Source organism: Argiope bruennichi, chromosome 10 (assembly GCF_947563725.1).
Source record: "Argiope bruennichi chromosome 10, qqArgBrue1.1, whole genome shotgun sequence".
NCBI lineage: Eukaryota > Metazoa > Arthropoda > Arachnida > Araneae > Araneidae > Argiope > Argiope bruennichi.
Window position 1 is genome coordinate 66,961,294 of NC_079160.1, and position 12,480 is coordinate 66,973,773.

The window sequence follows — 12,480 nt, forward strand, 5'->3', positions numbered from 1 at the left end:
TGTTGTTTATTAATAATTTAAAAAATATATTTTTTTAAAAAATTGCAATTGCCAAGATTTAGCAAAATATTTGCAATATTATTTAATTAGTATCATTAAAAAGACAGTTTTTTAAATTTAAAACTATGTAAAATTTATTTTTGAGCAACAATATTTTTGGAAGTTATCTCGGGAAAACTTTAAAATTTAATTTACTCTTGATTAATTACAATTATAATTCCAATTTCAACTCCCCCCCCCCCTCGAAGTGTACATTGCTATAGTTCTGTTTGGCCTATAGAACCCAAAAACACACATTTATCTTTATTACTTTCTCGTTTTCAAAGTATTGCAATCATCAAAATATTCGGACTCGAGATTTTGACAAATCTCCACGTTTTAGACTTCACAGAATTCGAAAAACACATTTTTGGAAAATGTCCGTCTGTCTGTGACAAAGATAACTCAAAAACGCTTTGAACTAGATGGATGAAATTTGATATGCGATCTTTACACCAAATTTGTATATTTCTATCAACTTTTGAGCAAAATCTGTTCAGAGGAAGTCTGTCTGGCTGGCTGTTCGAATATAAGTAAACACGTGTGCACGTTTGAGGTCCGAACTCGCAACGTTAGGGCTCATAGCCGAGTAACAAAGCCACTAGACAAAAGTGTACAATCCTTTCCGGAGGTTGTTATCTGGCTTATGAAGTTACCACCACAATACTCCCCCACCAGTGAGTCGGTGGGGTTTATCGCGCCAGTAATGGCGAGCGACGAACGTTGTTATCGCTCCAAGCGTTATGGCGGGCGACGGCGAGCGTGTGTGAGTGGTTGCTGCCGGTAGATGGAGCCACGACAGCTGAACGAAGGATGCGGTTGTTCAGAACCAGGGTCACCAATGTGCAAGTTTCAAGTTCGAACTCGCAACGTTAGGGTTCATAACCGAGTAACAAAGCCACTGGACAAAAGTGTACATTCCTTTCCGGAGGTTGTTATCTGGCTAATGAAGTTACCACCACACACGATAACTACAAAACAAACAAGGCAAGATAGATAAAATTTGGTTCACAGATTCATCATCTATAAGCGCTATTATTCCGGAATATTTGCAGAGTGAATTTCTTTGTTTTTGATGGAATTTTTCATATTAGATTATTCTGAATCATTAAGACATCTTGATTTTCCACTGATGCTATAACTTCTTATAATAAGTGAATGGAAAGCATTTAAGTCATACTTATGACACATATTAATTAACAACAGTATCGCTAAGTTAATAATATATTTTCAAATTAAAATCTATAGAAATATCGATATTAGCTGATATTAGCATTCATTAGATAGGAGAAAAAGACACTGAAAATATTTCCAAAACTGGGAATTAAAAAAAAAAATTAAAGACATGAAAAGAAGGCTGATTCCACCAAGAAAAAAATAAATTACCAACCTAGAAAATGTTGGAAAATTTTTTTTTTTTTTATCTTTGAAAATTAAACCAAAAATTTTAAACCCATTTTCTCAAAATGTGGTTTTCAAAAAAAAAATTCATTTATCAAAAACGGTTATTAAATTACTATTAAAAATATTAGCCAGAAATTTAGCATACATTTAATTTATAACTCCGCCTAAAGAATAAAAATATACATGATGAATCATTGAAATGCTATGCACCCTTTAAGCTTCGAAAAAGAAATCAAAATTCTACAAAAATCTATATATACTATTTTTTACAATAAAAATTTTAGTAATAATTCAAAATTTTTGCTTTAGTCTCTAATCAACATACAATATCAATTATTATATTATTAGATTGGGGGAATAGAAATCGATTATTTTTTAGATAGACGGTTGTAGTGATCGATATCTCGTAAAGCATCGATCAAACACTTTCAGATTTATGCTAGTTGGAAAGATGGCATTTCACACTAAAAAACAATTCCTTTGCTGTTTTTCTTTGTTCCATTCAGTTGTGAATTACAGGGTGTTAAAAATAAAAGTGAACAAAGAGAAAATGAGGTGTATTTTTCTTTGATAAAGGCTAAAATGCAAGCCAGGGGGCTGAAATTGTGAATATAGTGTTTATGGCCCCGATACTGTAAAAGCCAATTACAGTGACTCAAAAAATTGAGAGTACACCTTACGTTTACTTCATAAATGCGACTTTCAATATAAATAACACATTACCGGGAAGAGCAAACTTGTTTTTATTTTTACATATAACAAATGGTTTAATTTAGAGTAAAAATAAAGAAAAATCAACGAAAAACTTCTAAATTGAAAATTTTCAGAAGCCTTTTAAATAAACATACGCAGAATTTTGCCTCAAAAAATTGAGAATACACCAATAAAATTTTTGCAATATCACGCATAGAAACAAAGTGTCACTATTAAATGGCATGTCTTTCGGCTCTTATAATGGTCTCTAAATGTCGTGGTACCGATTCGACCCATTTTTGGTGGTGTCTGAAGATATTTACCCCCATTCTTCTTGCACCACTTGTTTTAAATGGGTTTTGTTTCTAATTTTGTATTTTTGAATCACTTTTTCGAGTATGGCCTACGAATATTCTATGGCATTGATGTCAGGGTACTGTGGTGGTGTGTGTAACTGTTGTTTACAATGAAAAATACATCATATTTTGACGTTACGTGCATTCTGTTAGGGGTCGTTGTCCTGCTGGAAAATGGAATTTCCATCTAAACCCAAATTTTTAACACTTTCCTTTAGATTGCTGCTACCATATGGTTCATCCAACTTGTTGCAGAAACTTTTCAAATCATAGTCAGAAGTGTAAGTGCTGAAACTGTGCTAAATGCCATTAGACAAGCTGTATATAAAAGTAGCATTGTTAGAGAGAAACCGTTCGTCAACCTGCAAATTCAGAAAAAGCATTGGAAGTTTGCAAAAACTCATCAATTGAAGACCAATAACCTTTAGAAGAAATCTATATTTAGTAATGAAAGAAACCTCAACATTTTTGGCAGCGACAACCATCTTACTGTATGGAGAAAGCCTAATTTTGCTTTGTATCCAAAACATTTACGTCCTACAGTTAAACATGATGGTGACTCCATGATGATTTGAGGTTACATGGCTTCATCCGGGGTAGGAAATTTAATTTTTATAGATGGCATTATAAATGATACGGTTTGCTTGGATATACTTCGCAGCAATCTAAAGGAAAGTGCTAAAAATTTGGGTTTAGATGGAAATTTCATTTTCCAGTAAGACAACGACCCCAAACAGAATACACGTAATTTCAAAATATGGTGTCTTTTTCATCGTAAATAGCAGTTACACACACCACCACAGTACCCCGACATCAATGCCATTGAATATTCGTGGGCCATATTCGAAAAAGTGGTTCAAAAACACAAAATTAGAAACAAAACCCATTTAAAACAAGTGGTACAAGAAGAATGGGGTAAAATATCATTAAATACCACCAAAAATTGGTCAAATCGGTACCATGATGTTTAGAGGCCATTATAAGAGCCAAAAGACATGCAATTTAATAGTGACACTTTATTTCTATGCGTGATATTGTAAAAATTTCATTGGTGTATTCTCAATTTTTTGAGGCAAAATTCTGCGTAGGTTTATTTAAAACGCTTCTGAAAATTTTCAATTTAGAAATTTTTCGTTGATTTTTCTTTATTTTTACTCTAAATTAAACCATTTGTTATCTGTAAAAATAAAAACATGTTTGTACTTCCCGGTAATGTGTTATTTATATTGAAAGTCGGATTTATGAAGTAAAAGTAACCCGTACTCTCAATTTTTTGAACCTCTGTACGTGCAATTTTGGTTTCGTCGATTCCGTTCAGGTATTTTTGATGTTAAAAATGATGATGAACATGATGGATCGAATTTCCATTTGCAAAGCCTATGCCAAACGAAATGAAATCTATTCATTTCTTAAACGGGTGGTGGCTGGAGATGAGAAATGGGTCACATATGACAAAACTGTACGAAAATGATCGTGGCCAAAGCGTGGTAAAGCAGTTCAAACGATGGCCAAGCCAGGACTAACGGCCAGGAAGGTTCTGCTGTGCATTTGGTGGCACTGGAAAGAAATCATTTATTATGAGTTGCTTCCATACGGCCAAATATTAAAATTCGGAGCTTTAATGTCAGGCAACTTGCACAATTACTTACTGGGATCATTTGAAGTTAGCGATTGACCTGAAGTGGCCAGAATTGGCCAAAAGGAGAGGTATTGTGTCTCATCAGGACGCACACGTCTCATGACTCGCCAGAAACTAAGGGAACTTGGTTGGGATATTTTAATCCATCCTTCATATAGTCGGGACTTGGCACAAAGCTATTACCATGTTGTTGTTGTTGTTTTTACATTGCAAAGCTTCCTTAGTAATAAGAAATTGGCATCAAGAGAAGATTGTGAAATTCGATCCCTAGAGTTTTTTTGGCAATAGCGACCAAGACTTCTAGAGAGAGGCATCATGAAGCTATCTTTAACATGGCAACAAATTGTCGAACAATATATTTGACCAAAATTGGTCATCCGAAACATGTTAAATAAAGTCTTGAAGTTCACATAAAAATAATGGATTTCTTTTTCCTAAATCTAATATATACCGAAAGATATAATCAAAGCAAAGATAACATTTCCTTTTTCTTTAGAGTGTTTGATAAAAGATCAAATTCAGGACAGTGGAATTCTGTTTTTTCAAATATTTTAAAAAATAATAGTTAAATTATAAAATATAATCACATATATTCAATTAATTAATATATATAACTAGAGAGCTTCGTCCCTGCTCACTTTCGCTCGTCACCCCTAATGTTCACCAGGAATCATGCTTGTTCTCAGATTAGTGGGGTTTCTTGAGGGTTTGATTCCTTCCCTCCAGACAACAAAAGTAAATAGAAGCAAACTGTTTTAAAGATATCATGAACAAAAAAGATCAATTCCAATTTTTTTTTAAAAAAATATTTTAGTATTAGTTAAAATTCAGAAGGAACCACCTCATCATTTTAACTTTTATGGCAAGAAGAATTAAAAAGTGAAATTAAAAAAAATTGAACCAAATTAATTTTAAATTGCTGGACGCCCCATTACTAAAACTAAAATTACTAAACTATTTACCTTTACTATTATTAATTTCGGGTTTACACTCGGCCAGTTATAAGATGGCCAGTAGATAGCGCATGCATACAAAGGCTGAAAATGCTATTCGGTCGATGACAAGTAAATTGTCCGAGGTTGTGTTCTTTTTTTTTTATTTTAAATGCCATTTCTTTTCTATAGTTTCCCAAATTTAGGTATGTTGACCTTCTTTTTATTTTACCATATTCCTTATCCCCCGGGGGGGGGCACCTCGAAATGAGGATGAGATGCTTCCGGCATGGTGGTTGGATCTTGCCACCCTGGACTGTACATTAATAGGTGGGGGATCTGACTCCTCCCATCGATGAGGGGACGTACTTCCTCCGGGGAGGGTTGTACCGTGGCCGGTGACGGTCCTTAGGACTCAACCACAGTTCCCGCCAATGTTGCTGTTGCGGCGGTCCGGCCATTCAGTTTTTATGGTTTAAATCCGTGTGCCTTCGTGGCGGGTCGGAGAGTTAGATGGCTGACTTTACCATATTTCTTTGTGTAAACATCCATCATTTTAATACGTCATGCAGTGAAAGAGAAAAATTCAGGGACGCCAAAATGGCAATTTATAGCCAAGCATTGAATGCTTGCAACTATCGTATGAAATTGTGGCAAACATAAATCAGTCCCTTTCTACGCATGCACTGTCTATTTGCCGTCTTATAACTGGCCGAATGTAAACCCGGCATGAAAAACAATGCAGTTTTAACACGTGTATTGCTTAGGTGTTCAGACGATTGATAGCCGGGAGACGAAAAATTTCCGTCACTGGAAGACAGTAATGAAGAGCTGTTCATTAGTGTTGTCACAAATGATGTGTCTAAAAGTAAAGCCAACAAATAATATTGTTTTAAACTCCTTTGATGTTAATTAAAGCTTAACTTTTCTGATTTGTTACCATTTCACCGTCAAGTGCAATATAAATACTTACTACGAATTAAAAAGAAATATTTTCATTGAATATTTTGAACAATACTGGCAAAACAAACCTGCACTATCATCGGTGAAGTGACTCACTATCTATCAATCACAAAATGAATAAAACATAATGTTTACATAAAAGTTTCATATAATAGATAGATAAGTTTATTAATACATTAAGTAAATTTAACTATATTGTGTTTCATAAATATCATTATAAAAAAAAATATTGCTTCAAATGCCATTATTTAAAAAAAAAAATGAAATCTGCTAAACAAATTTCATCTTATCATGTGAGAGCATTATTATTTTTTTAAAAGTCATATGATATCATCTCGAAACCAAACTTTTTTTCATGAAAAACCAGTTTAAACAATCATGTGACTATCAGATTACACATGTGTCGATATGTAGAAAAACGGATTTTATTTTATTTTATTTATTTATTTATTTTCCTTCTTATCTTAGAATCGTTCGTTCACGCTCCAAAACTTTTCAATGAGGCTAGAATTTTTTTCCCCCTGAAAATCCGGTTTCAACTGGTTTTGGAATGATCACGTGATTATTGTATTGCGCAATCGTCAACTTTAAAAAAAAACCGATAGTTTCTTTTTTCTTTTTCTTTTTTTCCATCGCAAAATCTTTCGAGATTTAAAACTTTTTTTACCAGCTAGAAAAATTGGAAATGAAAGTTTAAAAAAATTATATTATTATCATTATAATATTATACAGAGTGTGACAAAAACATTCGGACAAAGTTATTACATCATAAAATACAAGTTAATTTCTTTTTAATTTTTGTTCATTTCTTTCTTGTCTACCATTTCAATTATAACATATTTTATAATGCATCTTTTAGTTTACGTACTGATTTTTTCTTTTTACAATGCCAAGCAAAAGATATGCTATTTGAAAGTTGGAAAACAAACAGTATGAAGTCGTCCATTTGCTTACTGTGTCTTGACAAAGAGTGTCTGATCAGTCTATCGTTTCAAAGATCTTAGCAATGATGGTCAAAGTCCAGGAAGTAAACGAAAACGTATAGTGAACACTTTCAGTAACCGTACGGTTATCAAAAAGCGAGTTCAATAAAATTCTACGGATTCCACGAGAAGAATCGCTTGTGAACTGGGAATAAGAGACCGATCAGTGCAAACAATGGCAAAAACAGAGCTCGGACTGAAGCATTACATGTTCCAAAAAATTCAGCTTCTCACTGAAGAAAATAAACTCGTGCGGCTCCAAAGAAGCCGAAAACTTTTGAAACGGCCGCAAGTCAGCACTGAGTGAGATTCCTTTTCACTACTGAGAAGCTTTTTATCGTCCAAAAACTCATACTCTTAGAACTATAGGATCTAGTCTATAGACATTCTAAGCACTTCTGCAAGAGTTGAACATCGCAAAAATACAAACTCCGTCATGGTCTGGGGCGGAATTTGCGCAAGCGGCAAAACATCTCTAGTTTTTGTAGATGACGGTGTTAAAATAAATAAAAAAAATCATAAAGATGAACGTATGTGTGCTTGCATTTTGAATAATCAACTCAACAACTTAAACCAATAGAATTGCTGTTATGTAATTTTAATACCTTTCATGATAATTCGACTGGATTAAAAGATTTTTTGTTTATTATCGGACAGTTTGGATGAAAAATCAAAAAGTGATATATCAGAATCTAGAAAGAAGATATGCTGTTAGAAGACAGATAACGGAAATAGTTAGATTTTTTAAAATGTCGTAATAAAATAATGTTACTCTAAAGTTTATCATACTGATATTTACTTTGTTCTAGTAATCGTAAATATCAAGTTTTGCAATTCAGATATGAATGAAATTAGACACTACTCATTTTTCCGATGAATTAGTTCCCCTGGTGTGGTGTGGAAATTTGAAAGGGGTGCCAATTCTGGTGTCGTCCTCGTCATCTGACCGCTCTCCAAAATTACGAGGTTAGTCCCAAAATAGTCCTAGTGATGCTTTAAAACGGGACATTAATATAACTAAACTAATCCGATGAATCAGTTGGATCGTTCCTAGTCCACCGATCTGTCTGGGTGATACCATATGCATGTACGTACTATGCTTTCTAACTACCTATGCATATTATTTCTTATCATTACTTGGAATAAAAGTATTTATAATGCTTTTGCTTATCTTTTCTTGTAATGTTTATTAAGTATACCATATTGATGGGACTTTCGTTGAATAAATAAATACATTTTGCTTTTAACATTTTTTTTTATTTCAAACCAATGAGTAATTCGAACTATAGAATTATTATTAATAAATCAAACGAAAGAAAATAAAAATTAAATATTGGACAAAAATAGAACTTTCAAAATGTGACAATTAAACCAGCAGGAATAAAAAACCGTCCACAAAATTGTCTCACATACTCTTTAGCAAAGGTGTTAACCCTTTCTACGGTATAAATTTGAAGACCTTGAATAAGGCTGAGACGGTATTGCATGGCAGCGGCAAATAATAGTTACGAAATATTGATCTTTGGCGCGAAATCATCGTTTTTATTGAATCTATCAAACGTTTTTTTTTTCCCTCAATTTATCCCTGGCACTTAGTTATAGGTACTCTAAAAATTAAATTGTACTTTAGAAGCGTTGTTATCAACCGACTAAAAGGAAAGTTTGACACAAAACTATAATTGTTCTCATAGTTACATAATCACATACTAAATTTCATATGTTTAAATTTTAGCGTTTCTGAACCATCACATTTACATTCTTGTAAAAGTACAAATTGACAGAAAGTAACCCTTTGAAAGATTTGGTTCTAAATTTGACAGATGTGTACACTATGGATGTTAAATATGTGTACCAAATTTTATCTATGTAGCTGTCTTCGTTTTCTAGCTATCATGTTAACTTATATTCGGACAGACATACTTTCTCTGAATAGGCAACTAACAATCCAGAAATAAACAATATGAAAATTATCTATATAAAAATCCTGAATCTATATAATAAAATATACATTGTATTTAGAGAGCGCTAATGCTGCTACAACTAAAACACAAATGAGCTTAACCAAAATAGAATTAGAAATAAATATTAAGTTTTCAGTCAAAAATCAAAATGAAAGATAAAATGAATCCGACCTGAAGACTTTCTCAAGGGTCCCCTCAGGCAAGGATTCAAACCAGGGATTTTTTCTGTGAGGGGTCTGACTCTCGTCCGACAAACTGACCCCTCGTGACCCGAAAATCACAGAAATTTTAGGTTTTGTAGACAAAATTAGTATCACAAGTTTAAAATAATTATGCTAAAACAAGTAAAATCATTTCCAAAAAACAATCCAGATAAAAACCACAAAATATCATGAAAATGAAACCAAAAAGGCAAAATACTTACTAATTGAAAGTATAATTCCAAAAGATAATGTGTGGTAAAAACTTGTTAGTGCAATTGCACTTCGTTAAATTGAACTAAATTCAATTTTTCCACGTTTACACTATCACACGTTACTAGCTATCATGTTAACTTATATTTGGACAGACAGACTTTCTCTGAATAGATTTCACACAACATTTGATAAAAAAAAAAAATCTACCTATTTGGTGTAGACAATATACCAAATTTCATCAGTTTAACTCAAAGCCTTTTTCAGTTATCTTTGTTGTAGAAAGAAAGACATAATACCAAAAACTTGTTGTTTGAACTCGAGGAGATTTAAAATGTGGAGATGCGACAAAATGTCTAATTCGAATTTTTTGACTCTAACAATACTTTTTCTACACTTCGCATATTAGAAAGTAAAAATGCACTTAAAAAGAACATATTTAAACTGAAAATATAAATATTTTCGCAATAAATGTATGATGAAATACTTAAAAATAAAAAGAAAATTGAACTCTTGCTATCAGTCTTTTCATAAGTTTAATGAGTCTTTTTAATTAAAATTAACAAACAAAATTATAGGTAATGAACAATTAGAGTAGGGGTAACTGTCTTTAAAGTTGATGTCTTTTAACCAATGAATTTTACTGTCTATTGACGATCAAAAGATTGTCAACCTATACGAAAGATTTCTGGATGAATCAAATATAAATTCATCGATTAAAATAGTAAGGTAAAATCAAGTATCAGTAACAATCAGCTCTTGATTTGGCAAAATTGGATATCAACTCAATCTTATTCTGGTAAATGTGAGAACCAATAACGCCAAATACCCTATTTCGTCCTTCTAGAATGTATCAGGCACAATCGAGTATCAGTATCAACTTTTATCTGATATAGCGAAACCAGGTATTAATCTTATTACACACATTAAAACCTGACATGATAATTTTTGATATCTTATGTCAAAAAGCATAAATGCACAAAAAGTATACATACAAATTGCAATGAATAAATATATTTAAACACAAATAAAACTGAGTAAGTTAATTCACAAAAAAAAAAAAAAAATATTACTATAAATAAACGCTTAACCAAATACCTAAATTCATATCAAATAAAAGAATTGTTCGGTTTTATGTCGGAGAATTAAATTAGTTCGAGCTTAATAGGTTATAATCGTGCTTAAAATTAGAGTAGAACACAAATTATTCTCGAACTGGTCCCCATTCTGTAAAAATTGTTTCTTTACAAGTTTGCTTTCAGTATAGCAAAATAAAAAAGAAATTCTACACTTGATACATTTTAAATTTATACATTTAGTTAATAGACGGAGAAGAGAGAGAGAAGAAAAAAAAAAAGCACATCACAGCAATAGATGCATCAAGCACTTGTGTTGTGCTGCCATCTACTGAAACTTTGCTTAAAGAGTAAAATGAAATTGATCACAACGGAATGCAAATAAATAAATAAATTTTATAAATACGCTGAAACTTGTCGGAAAACTGTTAAATCAAGAATTACATTGTTAAACATATTTAAACTGACATTTTTTACCACGAAATTGTTCTCAATAAATTTATTTGTAAAATATCTACACTCAAGGTAAGATAGCAGAGTTAGGCATTTTTATGCACGTTATGAAGCCTCATTTTTAACCCATATTATGAAGGATTCAAATTTCAATCTATTTTTAACTTAGTCAATATGTTAAAGATTTATTTAATTTTTTTATCTCAATAACTGTGTTAATACACATTATTTATGTATTTGTTTTAAATACACAAGATGGAAATTTTGCCTAAAATAACAAATTTTTTAAAAAAATTAGGCATATGATTATTAGTTAACAATTTTATTTTTAAAAAATAAAAACACTTAATTATTATGATCGAAAAAATATGCTTCAAACACTATGGCATTAAAATTTATTATTTTATAAGATTTGTCAACTCGACTACATCATAACCAAATAAATGAATTATTATTATAAATATAATTTCACTTTAATTTATTTAATAATATTTTTAATAATTTAAAGTTAATATGAGTTGTAGCCTTAATATTTTTAAATTCTTGTATTTTTTACAAGTTTTTATTATTATGTGGCAATTAGGCAAAAACAATTTTTTCGACTTCCTATCCAATGGCTATAGACAGCTGTCTAGCAAAAAATGTATCATTTTTCAAGACTGGTAAGCCCAATGTTGATGTTCTAATTGCATGATCCAGCAGAAATTCCAATGGGTTAAGTGTTGTCATTATAGGTAAATAAAAAAATAATAACCTTTCTCAAAAAAATACACCACAGTAAGCGATACATTGCAATTTGAACATATTTTAGATCTTCTATAAAATGTTAAAATTACTACTTACGATAGATCTTAATCACGTACAGATACACACTTAATTCGAAGCCAGAAGATTTTAGCTGTGGCATAGTGTCGGAATCACGGTTTCCTAATCCAAAAGTCATAAGTTTCTATTCCCTCATAGATCAGCCACATATTTTGAGCCTAATATAATATTCTTGACGTTTCTTTGAACACTCCATTGGTGAAACTTGACAACTCACCATTAACAAGTATTCTTTATTACAAAGTATATCAACACATTTTACTGCAAGTTTACATGTAAGCACGTGCATGTAGCAATATCTAATGAAGCCAAGGTGTTGCCAGATTTTCAATCTGAACATAATTACGATTACAATTATATTAATACATTATACCTGGTGCAAGTGACATCTGATTTAGATAGGGGGCCAGATATCCTGTTTGGCAGTCCGAGGACATAGGTGCTGCCCTGCTTCATTTTGCCACGATTATAAACTATGAGATGTGTATAACCACTATATTCGAGTCATTAATCTTCAACAAGAAGAATTAATTTAAATTAAACAGAAATACTGATCCATAATTAACAAAGGAGCATTAAAATTTGGGGAATGACAGAATTCGAAAACAGTTTTCGTAACATTTTTTTGTAATAATAAGAAGTAATAACGTTACACAAAAAATAAAGAAAGGAATCATTTAATTGGATTTAAGATATTATCATAATAATGTCAAACTGAATTTCATTTTCCTTATCTTTCAGAA